Raw genomic sequence first — 19345 nt, forward strand, 5'->3', positions numbered from 1 at the left:
CACTGATGGGTCCTCCACGGCTCCTTCGTGGATGCATTTCCGGGAACAGAGATGTTTCAAAGAGTCGTGACGCACGGCCGGATTTATCTCAGCCAATGACAGCTCTGCATGCATCCCCTGGATATTATTTTATTAACTGCTTTCATCGCGATGCGATATTTACAGTGAGCACAGCTGTGAGGTCCGTGCAGAAAGCAGAGCAGTGTGTATAATATATATCACTCAGTATAACAGGCCTACTCTCTTTATTTGCTTTAGTTTAGTAGATATCTACAAACAAAGAGTCGATATTTTTCTAAAACCATTTAGTGCTTCACATAATAAAATACACAACGGCTGTAGCCTGATTATATGCTTTAGGAGCTGTAGGTGCGTGTGTGTGGTGTAGGTGTGTGTGGTACAGTGTGTGCGTAGATGCAGCGGACAGACAGGTCTCAGTTGGTTTGGTGTCCTCTGCTTACTTTTAATACCTGTAAATAAAACCTTTGGCCTGTAATTTATTTTCCTCATTGTAGCAAGTAGCGACCAGAGAGGGGAGGGGGGGGATATATCCAGTCTCTGATAGTGTTACGTTATTATGAGAGTGCTCTGTTTGATTCTGAAATTGTATATATTTATATAAATATATGTATATATATATATATATATATATGTGTGTGTGTGTGTCCGCATCTGTAGCCTGTTATTGTCTCATTATACCGCACTGTCAATTAATTAATTAAAAGTAAATATATAAGTCGTCATGAACACATCTGTCCATCAGACAGAGGGCTGCTGTGCCTCCTGTCATCATTAATGGATGTCTCTTTAAAATGACCGCTCAGAGGAGAGGAGTTCTCATTTCTCTAACCGCCTGCTGGTTCCCCTCCTCGGCTCCTCCGCTCGCATCTCCTGTGGGCGGGACTAAGTCTCGAGGATAGGAGTCGAGGAGGGGAATTTGATTAAATGAGAACGGCCCCCTGTGTTTGCCTTCCCGTCGTTAGTTTCCCTGGTGTGTCTCATTGTGTTCACCTGTTGCCCTTGTGTTTCTGCCTCCCCTGTCCAGCTGTGTCTTGTCCTGTGATTACCCTTCTGTGTATTTAGTCTTGTCTTCCCCTGTGCTCCATGTCTGTTCGTCGTCATTTCATGTCCCTGCTACCTGTCGTCTATGCTAGTCCATGTCTCCTGCCTGTTCCCGTCTGTAAGTTTGTTCCTGTCTGTCGTGTTTCCCGGTTTTGTTTCTGTTTATTAGTTTCTTGTTTTTTCATGCCTTCAGCTTTTTATAATAAAGCTCGCTTTTTGTTAACAAACCTTTTTGTATTTTTTAACTGCACTTGGGTCCTATTTCCTCAAACCTGACAGGCTTTTGTCTCTTCCTTACCTTCTGCTTGTTCTAAAACCACGTTACTCAATTAAAGTACTAATTTAAACCTTTTCAGAGACTGCATTAGTCTCATTATTTTATGTTTCTTTCCTGGGAGCGAGAAGATCACAGTTCTTCAACACAGAGAGGTGGCAAAGTGACCCAAAAGAGACACACTACGCGTCCAGACTATATTAATCGTGCATGCGCAAAGCCATCGCTGATCTCGCCCTGGCTTGCAGTGTGTCTTTTTTGGGTCACTTTGCCAGTCCCAGGGATGCAAACACACGTATGGTGAAAAAAACAGCGTAATATACCATCTGACAAAGGCCTGTGCTATAATGCTTCAATTAACTGGCTATTCTTTATAATATACTCAGATCAATAGGAGACAGAGATGTTAAGTTATAAATCAAGGGTTTTTATTATTATTTACACCAGGGGTGGGGAACCTTTTTCCTTTCAATTTTTACAACATCCTCCGAGGGCCATACAAATGATTGAACTCAACCTCTGCTTAAAAATTCTAAAATCACAGCCCATTCATTTAGCCTTTCTTTCATGCTGTGCAAAGAAAAAGCAACCTCTTAATCCAGATATCTTACCATGACTCGCATATGCAATGCATGCATGTGCACGGTTGTGGCATGACCACCAAAACAGAAAGATATGGACACAAGATGTGTGCAAATTGAAGTAAGAAGATATGATTCTACACTGTATTGAAGTAAACATGTATTGTTTGAACTGTTTTAGGTAATCACAAACGGGTTTTGATAAGTCACTTAGAATAGGAATGTTATTCTTACTTCCAAACTCACTGATCCAGAGATTCTGTGTTTCATACACCAACCTTGCCTGGGTTTCACCCCTAAAAGCAGATGTCGTCATTAAGGTCGTTAAAGACAAACATTACATCCTTCTTATCATTCCTAAGAGCCAGATGCTGTTTTTAAGTCGTTAAAGACACATCGTTAAATAGGTGAAGAAGAGCATGGGAAGAGAATGTGGTGGAGATAGGGTGAAGATAAACGTTGACTTTTAACCTGGGGTAACTTAGGATCTCACATGCTGGGCAGACCTCTGATTGAACCCGGCCAGAAGCGAATCCAGCCAATCAGGACACTTGGGGGAGGTTAGCAGTTTAAACAGCTCCTCCCCAGGGGTTCTCTGATTCGCTTGGGAGAAAAGTGGGAAGGAAGAATCGACAAATCTCCGCCCCAAAGACAGATAGAAATACTGATGTTTGTGTGTGTAAAAATGCTTTTGGGTTTGGTGAGTGGTTTGATCCCGATATCTGTATCCGCTTCGCATCACAGACCTGAAGTCCAATTTCTTTTTGTTTGATGAGTTGGTTTGATCCCGACACATTTATCCGCTTCGCATCACAGACCTAAAAGCCCGGAGTACCCGGAGTACTCTGTATAACTTGTATATGTGTTTGGTTTCCTACTAGAAGTAAACTCAGATAATTTGTTATAACTTTGATTCCGGTGTTTTCAATTCCTTTCTTAATTTAATAGAGATCCAGCCTCATCCAACGAACGGCGCGTAGCAGAGGTATTCTACTCCAACAAGTGGTGACTCCCGACGTTTGTGAGCTGATCTCTAGAAAGGGACACCGATAGCCAGGGGACAGAATCCAGTCCAGGGGGAGGACACAGAGATACTGTTGACAACTACACCAAGGCGCCATATACAAAAGGTGAGCAGACACCTGTTTTGATTATCAAAAATCTGTGATTGATTATACTAAAAAATTTAGAGTTGTCAGCAGCGTTCTCAGTGTTCTTAGTCACGGTGGGAAATACAATACATATTACAAGTTGGGGATATTGGGGAAGTGCTTAGAGAAGGGTATTCAGTCCTGGATCTAGAGCAAAAATAGTGTTTGAGTGTGGCGGGTAGATCCCAGCCCTTCACTCACTAAATACGAAGGCTGCAAGGCTAGAAAAAGAGGGTTAAATTCCCCGCAGATCATGATAAGATTGATTAATGCGGTTACCTTGCAGCGCTTTAATTAAAGACTACAAAAGGTGTAAAAAAGGGTTGCATTCCCCGCAGATCATGATAAGATTGATTAATGCGGTTACCTTTCGTGGTGCTTTAAATGTATACAATGTCTGTAATTGTTATATGGTGGGTGATAGAGGAGGAGAGAGACGCGACCTCCAACTAATTATTTGGAACGACCGTATCTCATCACAAAACTGTTGTGGGGATAATCAGGCTCATTAAACGTGACGATAAAGAGATTTTGTTGACTGAGTTTTTAACTCTTGACCTGAAGTCGCAATCACCGTGAGGAGATTGTAGAAGCCTACTTCTGGAAGTCACGCTATCTGTTGAAATAAACATCGCACAATAAAAATTTGCCTGACTGTGATATGATAAGGTATGAGAAGCTCTGTGTGATTTTTTTTTTTAAGTCAAATCTGTGTAATACTTGAGAGACAGAGAGCAACAAGAAGGTGGTATAATGTCTGAGACCCTACCTCCACCCTACGGAGATAAGGGCTCACAAATGCCACTTATGAGTATCCCATCTAATACTCCTAAAGGAAAACACATTGTTAGACCTGATATTCAGGGAAAAGGAATGTTGGAAATAGTAATGGAAGATATTGAAAATCTTAAACTGGATCAACCAACCATGTTAGTGAACCCTGCTAATATGGAGCTAATACATGTAGAAAGAATAGCAGCAGCTCTGGCAAAGACAATAGGTCCTAGCATGAAAGCACAGAGCGATAATATGATAAGGGCTATTAAACTGACCCTTTTTGGGAATGGGATTTTCCGTTACACAACAGAAGACTCAATTCAGGCCTTAAAGAACGCTTTACAAACAAGTCAGGGAGTTTAATGTGTTGCTATGTTGCTCATGTGGGGGCTTACACTTTTGGGAAGAGATCTCCACTTTCTCTGCTCCTGAGGTGCTGCTGACTCAAAGCAGCATACAGGGTCAAAGACAGGCGTGACCTCTGGAGAGGAAGAAAATCTAAATCTGAACAGACCACAGAGCCCATTAAAAGGTTTTATGGCCTCTACACTGAGAGGAAGATCTGGAGATTGTAAGGAACTCTCCCTAAATATCCACCCCCACCCAATCACGAGGGCAAGAGTGTGCCTCTCACCAATAAACGAATCATCTCTTAACCAAGTCAGATTTCAAAATAGCCATACCTCAAGTTGTTAAGAAAAGAGGGAGATTCAAAAAGTTATCAATAATTGCCCAGTATATTAAATAAATACAAACGGACACGTATCAATATAAGTCAGATAATATAGACGAGGTCAATCGTGGAAGAAGGCTGACATTTAATGCCTCATATATAAGTAATAGTAATAATAAATATATAGCTGATATTAAATAACTGATGTATAAGGCTCGATGTTTCTGAAAATAAGAACACCGTTAACGGCGTTCTATTTCAGAAAAAGGGGGAAAAGGATAGGATATACATCAGACAATATGTATGTGAGATTATTACGTTTTTAGGAGAAATTTATCAATTTAAAATACTAGTTATGGTATTTTTTGTTTTGTTTTATTTGTTGCTTTTAAGAGAAATTGATAGTTAAAATAATCTAGCTTTGGTTATTTTTTGTTTTGTTAGTTTGTTCCTTTTTGTTTTATTTTTTATTTTTGTTCTATTTTTTAATTTAATTTTTAATTTTTAATTTTTTAATTTGTTTATTATTTTCTGCATAGTCTCTTGTCCACACTCCAGTCTAGTTGGTGCCGCCAATAAACACTAAAGAAGTAGAAAAGATGATTTCAAAACCATATTTCCAGCAACTTAAGGGCTTGGTATGAGACTTCTCCACACAGGCTGCTGACGTCAAAAGGGGAACCCGAGAAACACAAGGCCAACACAGCAGATTACGTCTGGTTGGAGGGGACCTCCCATGCCGTCCGCCTAGATGGAAAGGGAGACAACTGGTACCACTGGAGCCAGTGTGCGGTCGGGAAAAACACCTGCGAGGACCCTGGACGACAGGCCGGAGGAGGAGGATCGGGACATCTCTCCAGCATCGACCCGGGTGCCGCCATCAGCGGGCCGGGGGAGGACAATCAGGCCACATCTTTCTAGCAGGCACCCCAGAAGCCGCCGTCAGCGGGCTGGGGGGACGAAGATATGGCAAACCAAGACGGCACAGGGAACTCCATTTCCCGCTGAAACAGGTTGATATAGCCGGTGTGGAACTTTGTCTGAACAATCCATTTTTTTTGAGGAACTTTCAACTTTATTTTTATATCCCACAATATAAGGGATTGGTATTTTTTATTCTACAGAACTATGTGTTACCAAAAGAGGGAAAAGTATGATAATGTCTTTTCTAATTTCTGTGGCTACTTTTATTGCCATTTTAGTGACATGTGGTTGTTGTTGTGTGCCTTGTATCTGCTCATTGTGTGTTAAGACTCATCAGTTCCACCATTGAGGGAAGAGTAAAGATGACTCAGCTGACAAGGACTTTGCTTTTTAGACATATTTTATTCTCCCTCCACTGTCATAATAAGTTGTTGTTGTGGACTGTTCCTAAAGGTTTAAAGTGCTCTATATCCCAACTTCTGATGGGTTTATATAAATGTTGGGACAGACACAGTAAGAAGAAAATTGACAGTGGTAATGTTTCAAATGCTATATGTTGATCTCGTGAGGTGAGATCAAAAGAGGGATTGAAGTAAGAAGATATGATTCTACACTGTATTGAAGTAAACATGTATTGTTTGAACTGTTTTAGGTAATCACAAACGGGTTTTGATAAGTCACTTAGAATAGGAATGTTATTCTTACTTCCAAACTCACTGATCCAGAGATTCTGTGTTTCATACACCAACCTTGCCTGGGTTTCACCCCTAAAAGCAGATGTCGTCATTAAGGTCGTTAAAGACAAACATTACATCCTTCTTATCATTCCTAAGAGCCAGATGCTGTTTTTAAGTCGTTAAAGACACATCGTTAAATAGGTGAAGAAGAGCATGGGAAGAGAATGTGGTGGAGATAGGGTGAAGATAAACGTTGACTTTTGACCTGGGGTAACTTAGGATCTCACATGCTGGGCAGACCTCTGATTGAACCCGGCCAGAAGCGAATCCAGCCAATCAGGACACTTGGGGGAGGTTAGCAGTTTAAACAGCTCCTCCCCAGGGATTCGCTTGGGAGAAAAGTGGGAAGGAAGAATCGACAAATCTCCGCCCCAAAGACAGATAGAAATACTGATGATTTTGAGTGTAAAATGCTTCTGGTCTGTTGAAAGCTGGTGCTAGAAGACGGTAAACCGCATCACAAACCTGGAGTCCATACTTCTCGTTTTCTGAAAGCTGGTCTGTCTACCTGTAAAACCGCATCATCAGGCCTGAAGCCCGGAGTGCTCGAGTACTCTGTATAACTTGTATATGTGTTTGGTTTCCTACTAGAAGTAAACTCAGATAATTTGTTATAACTTTGATTCCGGTGTTTTCAATTCCTTTCTTAATTTAATAGAGATCCAGCCTCATCTAACGAACGGCGCGTAGCAGAGGTGTTCTGCTCCAACAAAATGTAAACGTTTAAAAAAAAAAGAATCAACAGAAGGAAGTTCATTTGTAGTTCTAAACACATTAAGGGTGTTTTTTTTCTTCACTTTTTGTATATAAAATATGCAAATTAAGCGATGACATAATTTAGCGACTTCTAGCTACTTTTAGGACAGCCAATAGCTACTTTCCTTACTATGGAGTTGGCAACACTGCTTCCATTTAAAGTGATGTTTAAAACTCAGTTAATGGGGCTCATTCACTGGCGCTTCCACAAACAAAAACCAACATAATTATTAAATTCAAATGAAGTACATCAAGTTTACATTAACTTGGGATAATAACACGGGAGAAATTAGCGGAAGCGCTCTCTCCCTCTCTCTCTCTCCTGACAGCCCGTCAGTATCTCCTGCAGCTCACTGATCCAGTAATGAGTGACCCGACAGTGAAGAATAAATATATTTATAACTAGTTTAGCTAGTTCCAGAGGTAGATAAAATAGCTAAGTGCGTTAGGTCTAACTCTTAATGTGTTAAGAGTGGTGGGGGCGGGGAGGGAGCAGATCGACAGCTTGAGCAGCTGTCAACTCAACATTGTAAATAACCAACCAAAAACGATCGCCGGTTCATCTTGTTTTTGGCGTGAGAATAGTTTGGGCAGCGTGAGAGCGTGAGATTGAGAGTGAAAGCGTGTGTCACACGTCTGATGCGTGAGAGTTGGCAACCCTGCCCGGGACACACATTTATTTAGATATGTTTTATAATGTTTATTATAGCCTACATCATGTAGTCCGCTGTATAGAAAACTGTAGTTTCCCCACAGCAGCAGACGACGCACATTCATGACGTCCGCTGGCACATCATAAATACGTCGATAGTGTAAGTGCAGTCGGATTCTCAAAGCACTGCAGTCTCTTCTCCTAAATCCTTTTGAATTCTCCTATCCACTATTCATGAACCCTGAAACGGTGTGACAAAGCTATACCAACCCCCCTCTGTTAACAAAATATACTGTAGTAGCCTATGTTGCGGACTCTTTGTTTAAAACTAATTGCCCATCGGAATGTGTGGAGGAAATCTCCCAAGGGGGATGGGACATTTCTTACATGCAGGGCAGCATTGCCGGTCTGAAAGGGTCTCGGGAAATATCAAACATTTAATTAAAGTTTTAAAAACAGTGACAGGTTCAAATCAGAGGTGGAAGAAGTATTCCGATTATTTACCTAGGTAAAAAGATGTGTTCTAAGCAAATGTCCTGCATTCAAAATTGTCAATAGCCCAAGTGAAAAGTATTATCATCTGAAAGTAAAATGAATCATTATTAGTATTAAATACATATCATTTGTACAATTTATATTTAGAAATACTCCGTTGTAATTATTGATGCATAAATGTGTTCATCCATTCAATGTGGCATCTGCTATAATGGGGTTAATGTGCTATAATGATATTACAACACATTACTGTATAATACGTGATAATGTATGAGTTGATTTACTTCGATCTACTGTACTGTGTACACCACAACAATATTACACAAAATATACTGCACATTAAAGCAAACTATTGTAAAGGTAAAAGTATGAGCATAACAAATAAACAAGTGTAAACATTTACATTATTATTTAATATATAAAGACTATATATTATTGAATTACAATTAAGATAAGATGGACCTTTATTAATCCCCGTGGGGAAATTCAGTTGTACAAAGCAGCAACAGGGTAAGCGTGAAAAAACAGGACAGAAAAGATTCACACAGATTAATAAAATCAAGAATTTTTTTTTTTAAATAATAATGATAATAATAATAAAAGACTATGAAATAGGAGATGAGTAAAAATAAGAGTAAATATATACATATTTGGTCATCTAAATTATGAAGTACGAAATGAGTTAAAGTGACAAGTGAAAAGTGAAAATGGACATCTGTACATATAGTGACATATCTTTCTACATATTTGGTCAACTACTAATATATTAACATGGGTTGTGGAAACAGTGTATATTTATGTCCAGTGATTTTATTTTATTTGTTTTTCATTATTGACCCCTTGTTGTGCAGCCTGATGGCTACAGGCACAAAGGACTGTCCGAGGCGCTTGGTGCGTTGTTGTGGAGGGATGAGTCTGTGGCTGAACGTACTCCTCATCTTCACTAGCTCTGCATGGAGTGGGTGAGAGGGGTTCTCTAGGATGCTGTCGAGCTTCCTCCTCGTCCTCGTCCTCCCCTCTGCCACCTCCTCCAGATTGTCCAGTTGTACTCCCACTACAGAGCTAGCCTTCCTCACGAGCTTGTTCAGCCTGCCAGTGTCCCTAGTGTTTGTGTTTCCACCCCAGCACACCACGGCAAAGAAGAGCACACTTGCCACCACAGACTGGTAGAACATCTGCAGCAGCCTCGTGCACACATTGAATGACCTGAGCCTCCTCAGGAAGAACAGCTTGCTCTGTCCCTTCCTGAAGAGAGCATCAGTGTTGTCTGTCCAGTCCAGTTTATTGTTTAAGTGCACTCCCAGGAAATTGTAGCTGTTCACCACCTCCACATCCTTCCCCCTGATGGTGATGGGGGTCAGAGGCCTCTTCCTGCTCCGCCTGAAGTCCACCACCAGCTCCTTAGTCTTGCTGATGTTGAGCTGGAGGTGATTGTTGTCACACCAGCCTACGAAGTTCTCAACCAGGGCCCTGTACTCCTCATTGTCATCTGTGATGCAGCTGACAATGGAAGTGTCGTCAGAGAACTTCTGTAGGTGGCATGAGCCGGAGTTGAAGCGGAAGTCGGAGGTGTAGAGGGTGAACAGAAATGGTGACAGCACAGTTCCTTGGGGGGCTCCGGTGTTGCTCAGCAGCACATCAGACATGCTGCCCTGCAGTCTGACATACTGTGGTCTGCTGGTGAGGTAGTCTGTGATCCAGGCCACCATGCTGTGATCCACCTGCATCACTGACAGCTTCTCAGCTAGCAGGTGTGGCTGGATCGTGTTGAAGGCGCTGGTGAAGTCGAAGAACAGAATTCTTAGTGAGCTGTGCGGCTCCTCCAGCTGTGTGTAGGCTCTGTGGAGCATGTAGGCTCTGTGGAGCATGTAGATCAGGGCTATTCAATTGGCGGCCCGCGGGCCAAATCCGGCCCCCGGGTGATATTTACTGGCCCTTTGAGTATAATGTTAAAAAGTTTAATTTTTAAAATAAAGTTTAATTTTTTTTTTTTTTTTTTATAAATCTTTTGGGCCAGAGTGACTTTATTCCAGAGAGGGTGTTAAATTGAGAGATAGAGGGGAAGACATTGCTTGAAAACTTTGGCGGGCTCGGGTTTCGAACCCACCTACTAGCTACTGTAGTGACAACTCCTGTCATTTATTGCGTCTCTGCGCGCGTCCTCGCGGCTCGCGTTGCCCTTCACTACAAGCTCGTGCACCTTCAACGGTTTCGCGCCAATGGTACGATTCATCAAACCTGGTCAGCATAGTTGGATATCAAAATGTCTCTTTCTACGTTAAAAAAACGAAAGGTTGACACCGAAAACCGGCAATTCAACAGCGAGTGGAAAGAGAAGTACTTGTTTGTAAATGTCAGTGGAAGGCCCGTGTGTTTAATCTGCAATGAGTGTTTATCGGTGTGTAAAGAGTACAACTTGAGAAGGCATTTTAAGACAGCTCACGCCAACTTTGACGCCACTTTTCCAGCGGGCTCTGATGCTCGCCGCCAGAAGATTTTGGGGTTAACTTTGTGCTATGACCAAAGACGTAGCTCCCTGTTTCGGGCTTGCACTGACCAAGAGAGAGCTACCGCAGCATCCCTACGAGTGGCCTGGATATTAGGCAAAAAGAAAAGGCCTTTTACGGACGCAGAGACAGTCAAAGAGTGTATGCTTGCATCAATTGAGGAAGTGGTTGCAGATGAGAAAATCCGAAAAAGCGTTATTGACTCAATTAAGAACATTCCGATTTCTGACACGTCAACATCAAGGAGAGTGGAGACCCTTGCATCGGACGTTTTTGAGATTCTCTTGGACAAACTGAGAAAGGCGGAGGTTATGTCGCTAGCTATTGATGAATCCACTGACAGCAGCGATGTTGCACAACTGTGCCTCTATGTTAGATTTTTTGATGGTGAGTGCTTTCGGGAGGATCTACTTGGATTAATTCCTTTGGATGGACACACGACCGGTGAGGTGATGTTCCACAAAGTGGTTTCGTTTTTCAAGGAGCACAAGTTGGAATTGGATCGTATTAACATGCTTGTAACGGATGGGGCACCTGCGATGTCGGGCCGAACACAGGGACTGTCCGCTAGGCTGGCAGATGTGGCTCCACAGCTGAGATCGCTTCATTGCTTCATTGCCTCATCCACCAAAGCCTCCTGTGCGCAAAACTAAGTGGTGAGTTAAAAAACACAATGGACTCTGTCATGGCGATTATTAACTTTATTCGTTGTAACTCCAGTTTACAGCACCGCCTTTTCCGCCAGATGTTGTCAGACATGTCAGCTCAATATAATGATTTGCTCATGCACAGTGACATTAGATGGCTAAGCAAAGGAAACGTCTTGAAACGATTTTGTGAACTTAAGGAGGAGATCATGGCGTTTCTCCGCAATTCAAAACACAAAAAAGCCAACGCCTTTCTGTGTCTGATAGAGAATGATGAGTTTTACGCTGCCGTTTGCTTTTTGAGCGACATTTTCCAACATCTGAACCAACTCAATTTGGAGCTGCAGGGCAGAGATAAAATGGTCACACAACTTGTGGAGAGACTCCATGCGTTTCAAAAAAAGCTCACACTTTTTTCTACGGATTTATGTCCAGGCAAAATGCTCCATTTTCCAACACTGCGCACTGCAGGTTTACAAATCACCGAGGTGATGACTGGATTTATGGACGCATTGAAAACCAACTTTGCCGCGAGGTTTGAACATTTCAGTCTCCCGGCTGAAGTGATGAGATTTGTGAAGGACCCTTTCTCTGTGAATGTAGAGGGGGAGTTTGCACTGAAAGCAAAGGAGCTGATTGTGACATTAAATGAGGCGTCTTTACAACTCGAACTCATTGACATTCAGTCATCAGATGACCTGCGACAGTCATTTCAGCTGGCAGGTTCTGAAAAGTTCTGGACTCATGAAGTCAGCCACGAGAAATTCCCTCATTCAAGGGGTCTTGCACTTTTTGTCCTCACAATGTTTGGCTCGACTTACACGTGCGAATCGGCATTCTCACACATGAATGCCATAAAAACTAATAATCGCGCATCCCTCACTGACCAGCATCTGCATCACTGTATGCGTATTGCCATGACAACGTATACTCCCGACTTCCCTGCTCTTGCTAAATCGAAAAAATGCCATTTCTCTCATTAGATGGCACATATCTGCCAAGTTGGTTGCAGACTGTATGTCAGTTATCACTATGTTAATCAAAAAAGGTTTGAGTTTTAAAAGGCTGTGTGTTGTGGTTTTGTAATTAATACAAGTCTTTTGATAATTGTTTTTGCTTTTAATTAAGCAATTGATGTGGTATGGCTCACATGTCTTTATTTTTATTATACCATAATATGCACTGTTGTTTGTGTATGGCCCTAAATTGCTATTTTGTGTGAATTATTAGATCATTTAATCTAAATCCAATGATGTTGATGGTTATATTAGCTTCACATGTACTGAGTTCTGAACTTGCCATTTATAAAGGCCTTGGGGCTATGTTTGATTTAATTAAACAAAATATATGCACTCCACTATGCTGTTGTAGTATTTACTGTATCTGAAGCTCTTAATATGATTGCTCATATTTCAAGCCATTTTTTTTTTCAAGCCGGCCCCTTGCTTTCGATCATTTTCATCAACCGGCCCCCATTCTAAACTAATTGAATAGCCCTGATGTAGATGATAGCATCCTCTAGGTAGGCAAACTGTAGAGGGTCCATGGAGTCACACACGAGGGGTTTGAGGTGCTGCAGAATCAGTCTCTCAAAGATCTTCATGACGTGTGAAGTCAGAGCAACAGGCCTGTAGTCTCCTGGGGTGCTGGGGCGTGTCTTTTTGGGCACCGGAACAATGCAAGACGTCTTGCAGATGTCCGGCACCATCATCAGCTTCAGGGAGAGACTGAAGAGGTGCTGAAAAACTCCTGCTAATTGACCGGCACACGCCTTGAGCACTCAGGGGTTGGTGTTGTCTGGCCCCCTTGCCTTCCTCACGTTGATCTTCGAGAGCTGATTCCTAAAGGCAGCTACACACCCACCTGAGACCAAAGAAGGCGTACCGAAGGCGTCGCCTACGCCGCCCACCTACGCCGCCCGCTACGAACACACCGCAAATACTTCAGTCGACGAGTGGCAATAACTGTCCTTACCAGCAGGCAGCGGTAGTGTGTATTCGTCATGCAAAAGAGGCAACAACCGGAAGACAGACTGCCTTTTATACACCAAGAGAAGAAGAACAGACTGAGTGATATAAACAAACAAACACAGCGTCTGGGTTCCATTTTCACTCTCTCTCGTCGATCGAAAACATGTATCGTACGGTACTGGCGTTATCAGCAATTGGATTGTTGCTTGCTGCTGCAGAGATTAAGAAGCGGAAGCGAAAAATCAGGAGAAACCGCACTAAATGGGTGAAAACATGGATACTACAGCCAATATTTTAACGGTGTCGGTGCAGTGCCTTTTCAGTGGGATAAGATGTCGCAAATATGTCTAAAGAACTGTACAATGTCAACAATCGACTACAATACGATAAAAATAGTGTGTAATACAATAAAAAAAAGAGTTTGCCAAATATGTCTAATGCTGTGTTATCAATGGCTGTAGAATCAAGGTACGAAGGTATTGCCTATCCTACTATTTGTGTTTATTCTTTTAATCACACAGCATTAATAAAAAAATTAAAATGTGCCTACATAACTGCCAGTAGCAGCCGCACATTATTATTGGTTTAACTACTAACAGTATATTTTTAACACATTTTAAAATGACCATCTTGAACAGCTACAACGTTGAAATACTTCTAGGCAGATTGTGGAGGATAATGGGAGAAAGAATAGAGGGGCAGACAGAAACACCCATCTGAATAATGGCCACTTCTTGCATGCTCACAATAGCTAAATGAACAATGAACAGTGGTAGACAGTAGCTCATTTACTTAGGCACTGTACTTAAGGACAATCTTGAGGTACTTGAGACTAATCCTGCAACTGTATACTTCTGCTCCACAACAGTTTGAGAATGAAGAAACCATCACGTATGAAAGGTCACATGTGAATCGAGGGGGCAGAAACAGTCTTGCAAATGTACATTTCCATGTGATGCTCACAATAGGTAAATGAACAATAATCATGCATCAGTAATTATAATCAATGATATATATATAATTATAAAACGGACAAGTCAAATCAAGCAATCTGATTGGTTCTTAGCCATGATATACTGAGCGTATACCACGGGTAGAATTGTAAGTTACTTTTCACAACAAGTCAGTATCCCTCCGCGTCTGAGAACTGTATACAGTTGGGCTGAAAAGCAAACTGCAGAAAGCAGCGGAGAAGTAACGGGGCAGAAACCCTCCTTTTTACGCAGCGGTCCAGACATAGACATCAAACGGCAAAAACATATTCAGTGTGCAGTTCCTTTGGCATTAGGGCAAGGATATCTAGATACTTTCCAAGGTTTGACATAATAGGGGCGTTCACACCAAGTACTTTTCCCACAGTAGTTCATGAGAACTTTAGTTCATGAGAGCTCTTTAGTTCTGATGAACTTTATAAAGCAGATCACGTTCACACCAAAATGAGTTCCTGGGGGTGGATTAGGCAAATGAGCCGCTGACGTCACTTCTTCTTCTGCTTTGGGTTTACTGGCAGGCCGCAAACAACTTCACGGCGAGTACAGTAGGTGGCGGTATGCACCTTAAAGTTGCAATTCGCCAAAAAACCGAGAGAAGAAGAAGAAGAAAAACTTCCGCTTCCGCTGTATGCTTCTGTTTACCTTCCGACCTCAGACACGGTATGGAGTTGACGTTTTGGTGGTCGTGTTATACAGCTTCGTAACTGAAGTAAGAAGATATGATTCTACACTGTATTGAAGTAAACATGTATTGTTTGAACTGTTTTATGTAATCACAACGGTTTGGGTAATTATATATAGAATAGGAATGTTATTCTCACTTTTAAATTCACTGGCTCAGATTCTGTGTTTCAATACACCAACATCCTTCTTATCATCCATAAAAGCCAGATGCGGTCATTAAGTCGTTAAAAGACATTGTAAAATAAGTGGAGAAGAGTTTAAATGTCGGAAGGAGGGAAGGTTAGGTGAAAATATCCCCTGGGAAAGGAATGTAGAGTAAGATAAGGTAAAGATAAACATTGACTTTTGACCTGGTGTGGTTTGGGATCTCACTCTGTTCGAAACTCTGATTGACCTCGGCCAGAAGCGAATCCAGCCAATCAGGGCACTTGGGGGAGGTGGTCAGTTTAAACAGCTCCTCCCCAGGGGCTCTCTGATTCGCTTGGGAGTAAAGTGGGAAGGAAGAGATGACCCATCTCCGCCCCAAAGACAGATAGAAATACTGATGTTTGTGTGTGTAAAAATGCTTTTGGGTTTGGTGAGTTTGTTGGTCCTGATATCTGTGTCCGCATCACAAACTTGAAGTCCAATTTCTTCTCGTTTGATGAGTTTGTCTGGTCCTGACGCTTTTATCCGCATCGCATCACAAATCTAAAAGTCCGGAGTACTCGAGTACTCTGTATAACTTGTATATGTGTTTGGTTTCCTACTAGAAGTAAACTCAGATAATTTGTTATAACTTTGATTCCGGTGTTTTCAATTCCTTTCTTAATTTAATAGAGATCCAGCCTCATCCAACGAACGGCGCGTAGCAGAGGTGTTTTGCTCCAACATAACTGAGTTATTTAAACCAATAACTCAGCCACAAATACAAATACAGATCGACCATTCAAATGTAATAGAAATGCTGAGTCGGAGGCGAAGGCGGTTAAGAAGCCTTAATAAAAGGATTGGACCACGAAAAGCACACGCTATGGACATGTTTCGCCGTAGGACAGCTGAGCATGATGACCGTTATCACGCCCAAAGAACAGCAATGGTACGTTCATTAAATTACATTAATACTATCTAATGTAGGATTTATGGAGTTATGTAGGGCTAATTTGTGTCTTTGTATGTGTTTCCAGATATGCGAATACTACGGAACGCGTCGTGTCCCTCTGGGTGAACAATAGAACACACGGCCTGGTGGGAGAAGGTGGTGCCAACGTACACCAATGTGCAGTGGATCAAAGATTTCCGAATGTCCAAGGGCTCTTTTCAACTCCTCTGTATTCGCCTGGAAGCAACGTTGGGGAGACGCAACCTAAAAAAGATCGCCGCGGGGGAAGATACGCACACAGCCCTTGAGGCATCTGAACAGCATGGAAATTGTAAATTGACAATAAAGCTGATCTTTTGTACAGTGCATTTGGTTCTCTCTTTTATTTACCACAGTCAACAGACACAATTACAATAGTGCAGACACACCTTAGTGCAAAGATTAAATGTCAGTATCAAAACAGTACTCATACTGTATATTAATATGAGTATATTATGTTAAATGTGTGTTAAAGACAATGGGATGAGGTTGAAAGCTCTTTAAAAAGCTTTTGTATACCATCTTTACTGTGATAAATACATACATGTTAAGCATACACACCTGAAGAACTACGTTACACACACACAGGTTAGTCTGTGTACCGCTGCACTGCTGCTGGTTTAAACAAAGACAGTCATGATGCTAGTGCCGTGCATGTAGGTTCTCTTTTATTTATCAGCAGCAGATCAATAAGTGTCAGTAGTATCAAAACAATATAATAACAGTGGCTATATATATATATATATATATATATATATATATAATAACAATAGGTAGGCTCAGCAGCAGACACACCTTAGTGCAAAGTTAGGTGTCAGTATTAATAACAGTGGCATATATATATAATCACAATAATACAAAATGAACTGTCCCAGGTGTAGGCAATTTGGGGTGAAGTGTCTTGCCCAGGGACACAACGACATCCTGACTGCAGTGGGGTTTGAACCTGTGCTCCCCTGATCCGAACACCAACGCACCAGACCACTGCACCACACGCCTCCCAACAAGTCATTGTACAGTTTATCAACGACGACAAGTTTTTCTTAATTTTTGTATTGAAGGCCTGTTGGATTTAATCAGCTCGCTTAGCACTGCCAGAAGCCCAGCCTGAAAGGTATTTTGTTGCTCCACCTGGCACCATGAGCGGCTGGTCGTCCGATTCCTGGGCCTTGTGTGAATGCAGCAGCCGTTCGTCGTGCATCTCCTTGGCACGCATTCTCCTTGCTGACCATGGTGTCAAGGAAGCTGTCATCGCGTGCTGAAGTAAGAAGATATGATTCTACACTGTATTGAAGTAAACATATATTGTTTGAACGGGTTTTGATAATCACTTAGAAAAAGAATGTTATTCTCACTTTTAAATTCACTGACTTAGAGATTCTGTGTTTCACACACCAACATTGATCCTTATCACCACTAAGAGCCAGATGCTGTTTCTAAGTCGTTAAAGACATCGTAAAATAGGAAAAGATCCCCTGGAAAAGGTAGGGAGGGGAGATCGGGACGGAGATAAGAATTGACTTTTGACCTTAGGGGACTTTGGAATTTCAAGTCCTGGAGAGAACTATTGAACCCGGCCAGAAGCGAATCCAGCCAGTCAGGGCACTTGGGGGAGGTGGTCAGTTTAAACAGCTCCTCCCCAGGGCTTCTCTGATTCGCTTGGGAGAAAAGTGGGAAGGAAGAATCGACAAATCTCCGCCCCAAAGACAGATAGAAATACTGACGTTTGTGTGTGTAAAATTGCTTTTGGGTTTGGTGAGTGGCAGGTCCTGAGAACTGTGTCCGTATCGCATCACAAACCTGAAGTCCAATTTCTTTTTGGTTTGATGAGTTGGCGGGTCCTGACGCATTTGTCCGCATCGCATCACAAATCTAAAAGCCCGGGGTACCCGGAGTACTCTGTATAACTTGTATATGTGTTTGATTTCCTATCAGTAAACTCAGATAATTGTTGTAACTTTTGATTCCGGTGTTTTCAATTCCTTTCTTAATTTAATAGAGATCCAGCCTCATCCAACGAACGGCGCGTAGCAGAGGTATTCTACTCCAACAGTGCCCACTTTCCTAAGGTGAAATATGCAAGATACAAGATCAGTTTAATCGCAACAACGAGACAACATTGTCCAACATTGGACATGGTGCAGGCAGGGACAGTGTACAAAATGCAGGTGTAAAGTAGAAGATAAGATAGATAGATAGATAGATAGGATCAAATAATATCAAATAAAAAATAAATATCAAAGTGCCCTTATTTATTGTTTTGTGCTTAATGTATGCTTGAACTTTGTTTTATAGGGATTAGTGGACATCAGTTAGATGTGTAACCTTCTTTCAAGGCCAGAGTAGTTACAGTGTAAGTGGATTGACATCTAACATAACATGGCTGAGTACAATTATAACAATCAATAAAAAAAAGGAAAAATAAATAGAATTTCAATTACATTTCTACTAGGGCTGTCAAGTTAACGCGTTAATAACGCGTTAACGCAAAAAAAAATTAACGCCACTAATTATTTTAACGCGATTAACGCATGTGTATTTTTTGTCCTCGGCCGCCCCGTAGTTTCAGAGCGCATCGAGTTTAAAATACCATCTACATGCTGATGCTTACAGCCCCGCTCCTGCCGCCCGCTTGTGGCAGACCACACTTCCACGCTCACCGGCAGGCCCGGACTGGCCATCGGGAGGACCGGGAGGGTGTGTGTATGTGTGTATGTGTGGCGCGACTCGTGCGAGCGAGGCACACCTTACATGTTGTTGTTGTTAGCATCTGGTGCTAGCTAGCTGCGCTAACGGATATAAGGAGCTGTTTCAATGACATTTCGCCGACAACTGCGCCGAGCACTTGACTTTAAGCAGGTAGCCAGACAGTGGGACATTGTACGAAAAGTCAGCACACTCAGCACGGATAGTGCGCGCAACATGATTGCAGCGTCCAGGCAGCACACGTTCGAGCAGATATGCCTTGAGCTGCACATAGCTCCAACGATCCATCACAGTGTCTCCACATTCTCTCTCTCTCACACACTCTCTCTCTCTCTCTCTCTCTCACACTCACACTCACACTCACACACACACACACACACACACACACACACACACACACACACACACACACTTTGTATTGTATTATTGTATGAGAGGTTCCAGGTTGAATCGAATATTTGTAATGTTCAGAGGTTGTTGTGTTTAATATTCATGAGAATATTTGTCATTGTTCAAATGATAATAAACAAACATATAAAGCATATTTGTCCACTCATATGTTGATAAGAGTATTAAAAACTTGAAAAATATCCCTCTAAGGTACATTTAGAACAGATAAAAAATGTGCGATTAATCG

The sequence above is a fragment of the Trematomus bernacchii genome, unplaced genomic scaffold (assembly GCF_902827165.1).
Source record: "Trematomus bernacchii unplaced genomic scaffold, fTreBer1.1, whole genome shotgun sequence".
Lineage (NCBI taxonomy): Eukaryota > Metazoa > Chordata > Actinopteri > Perciformes > Nototheniidae > Trematomus > Trematomus bernacchii.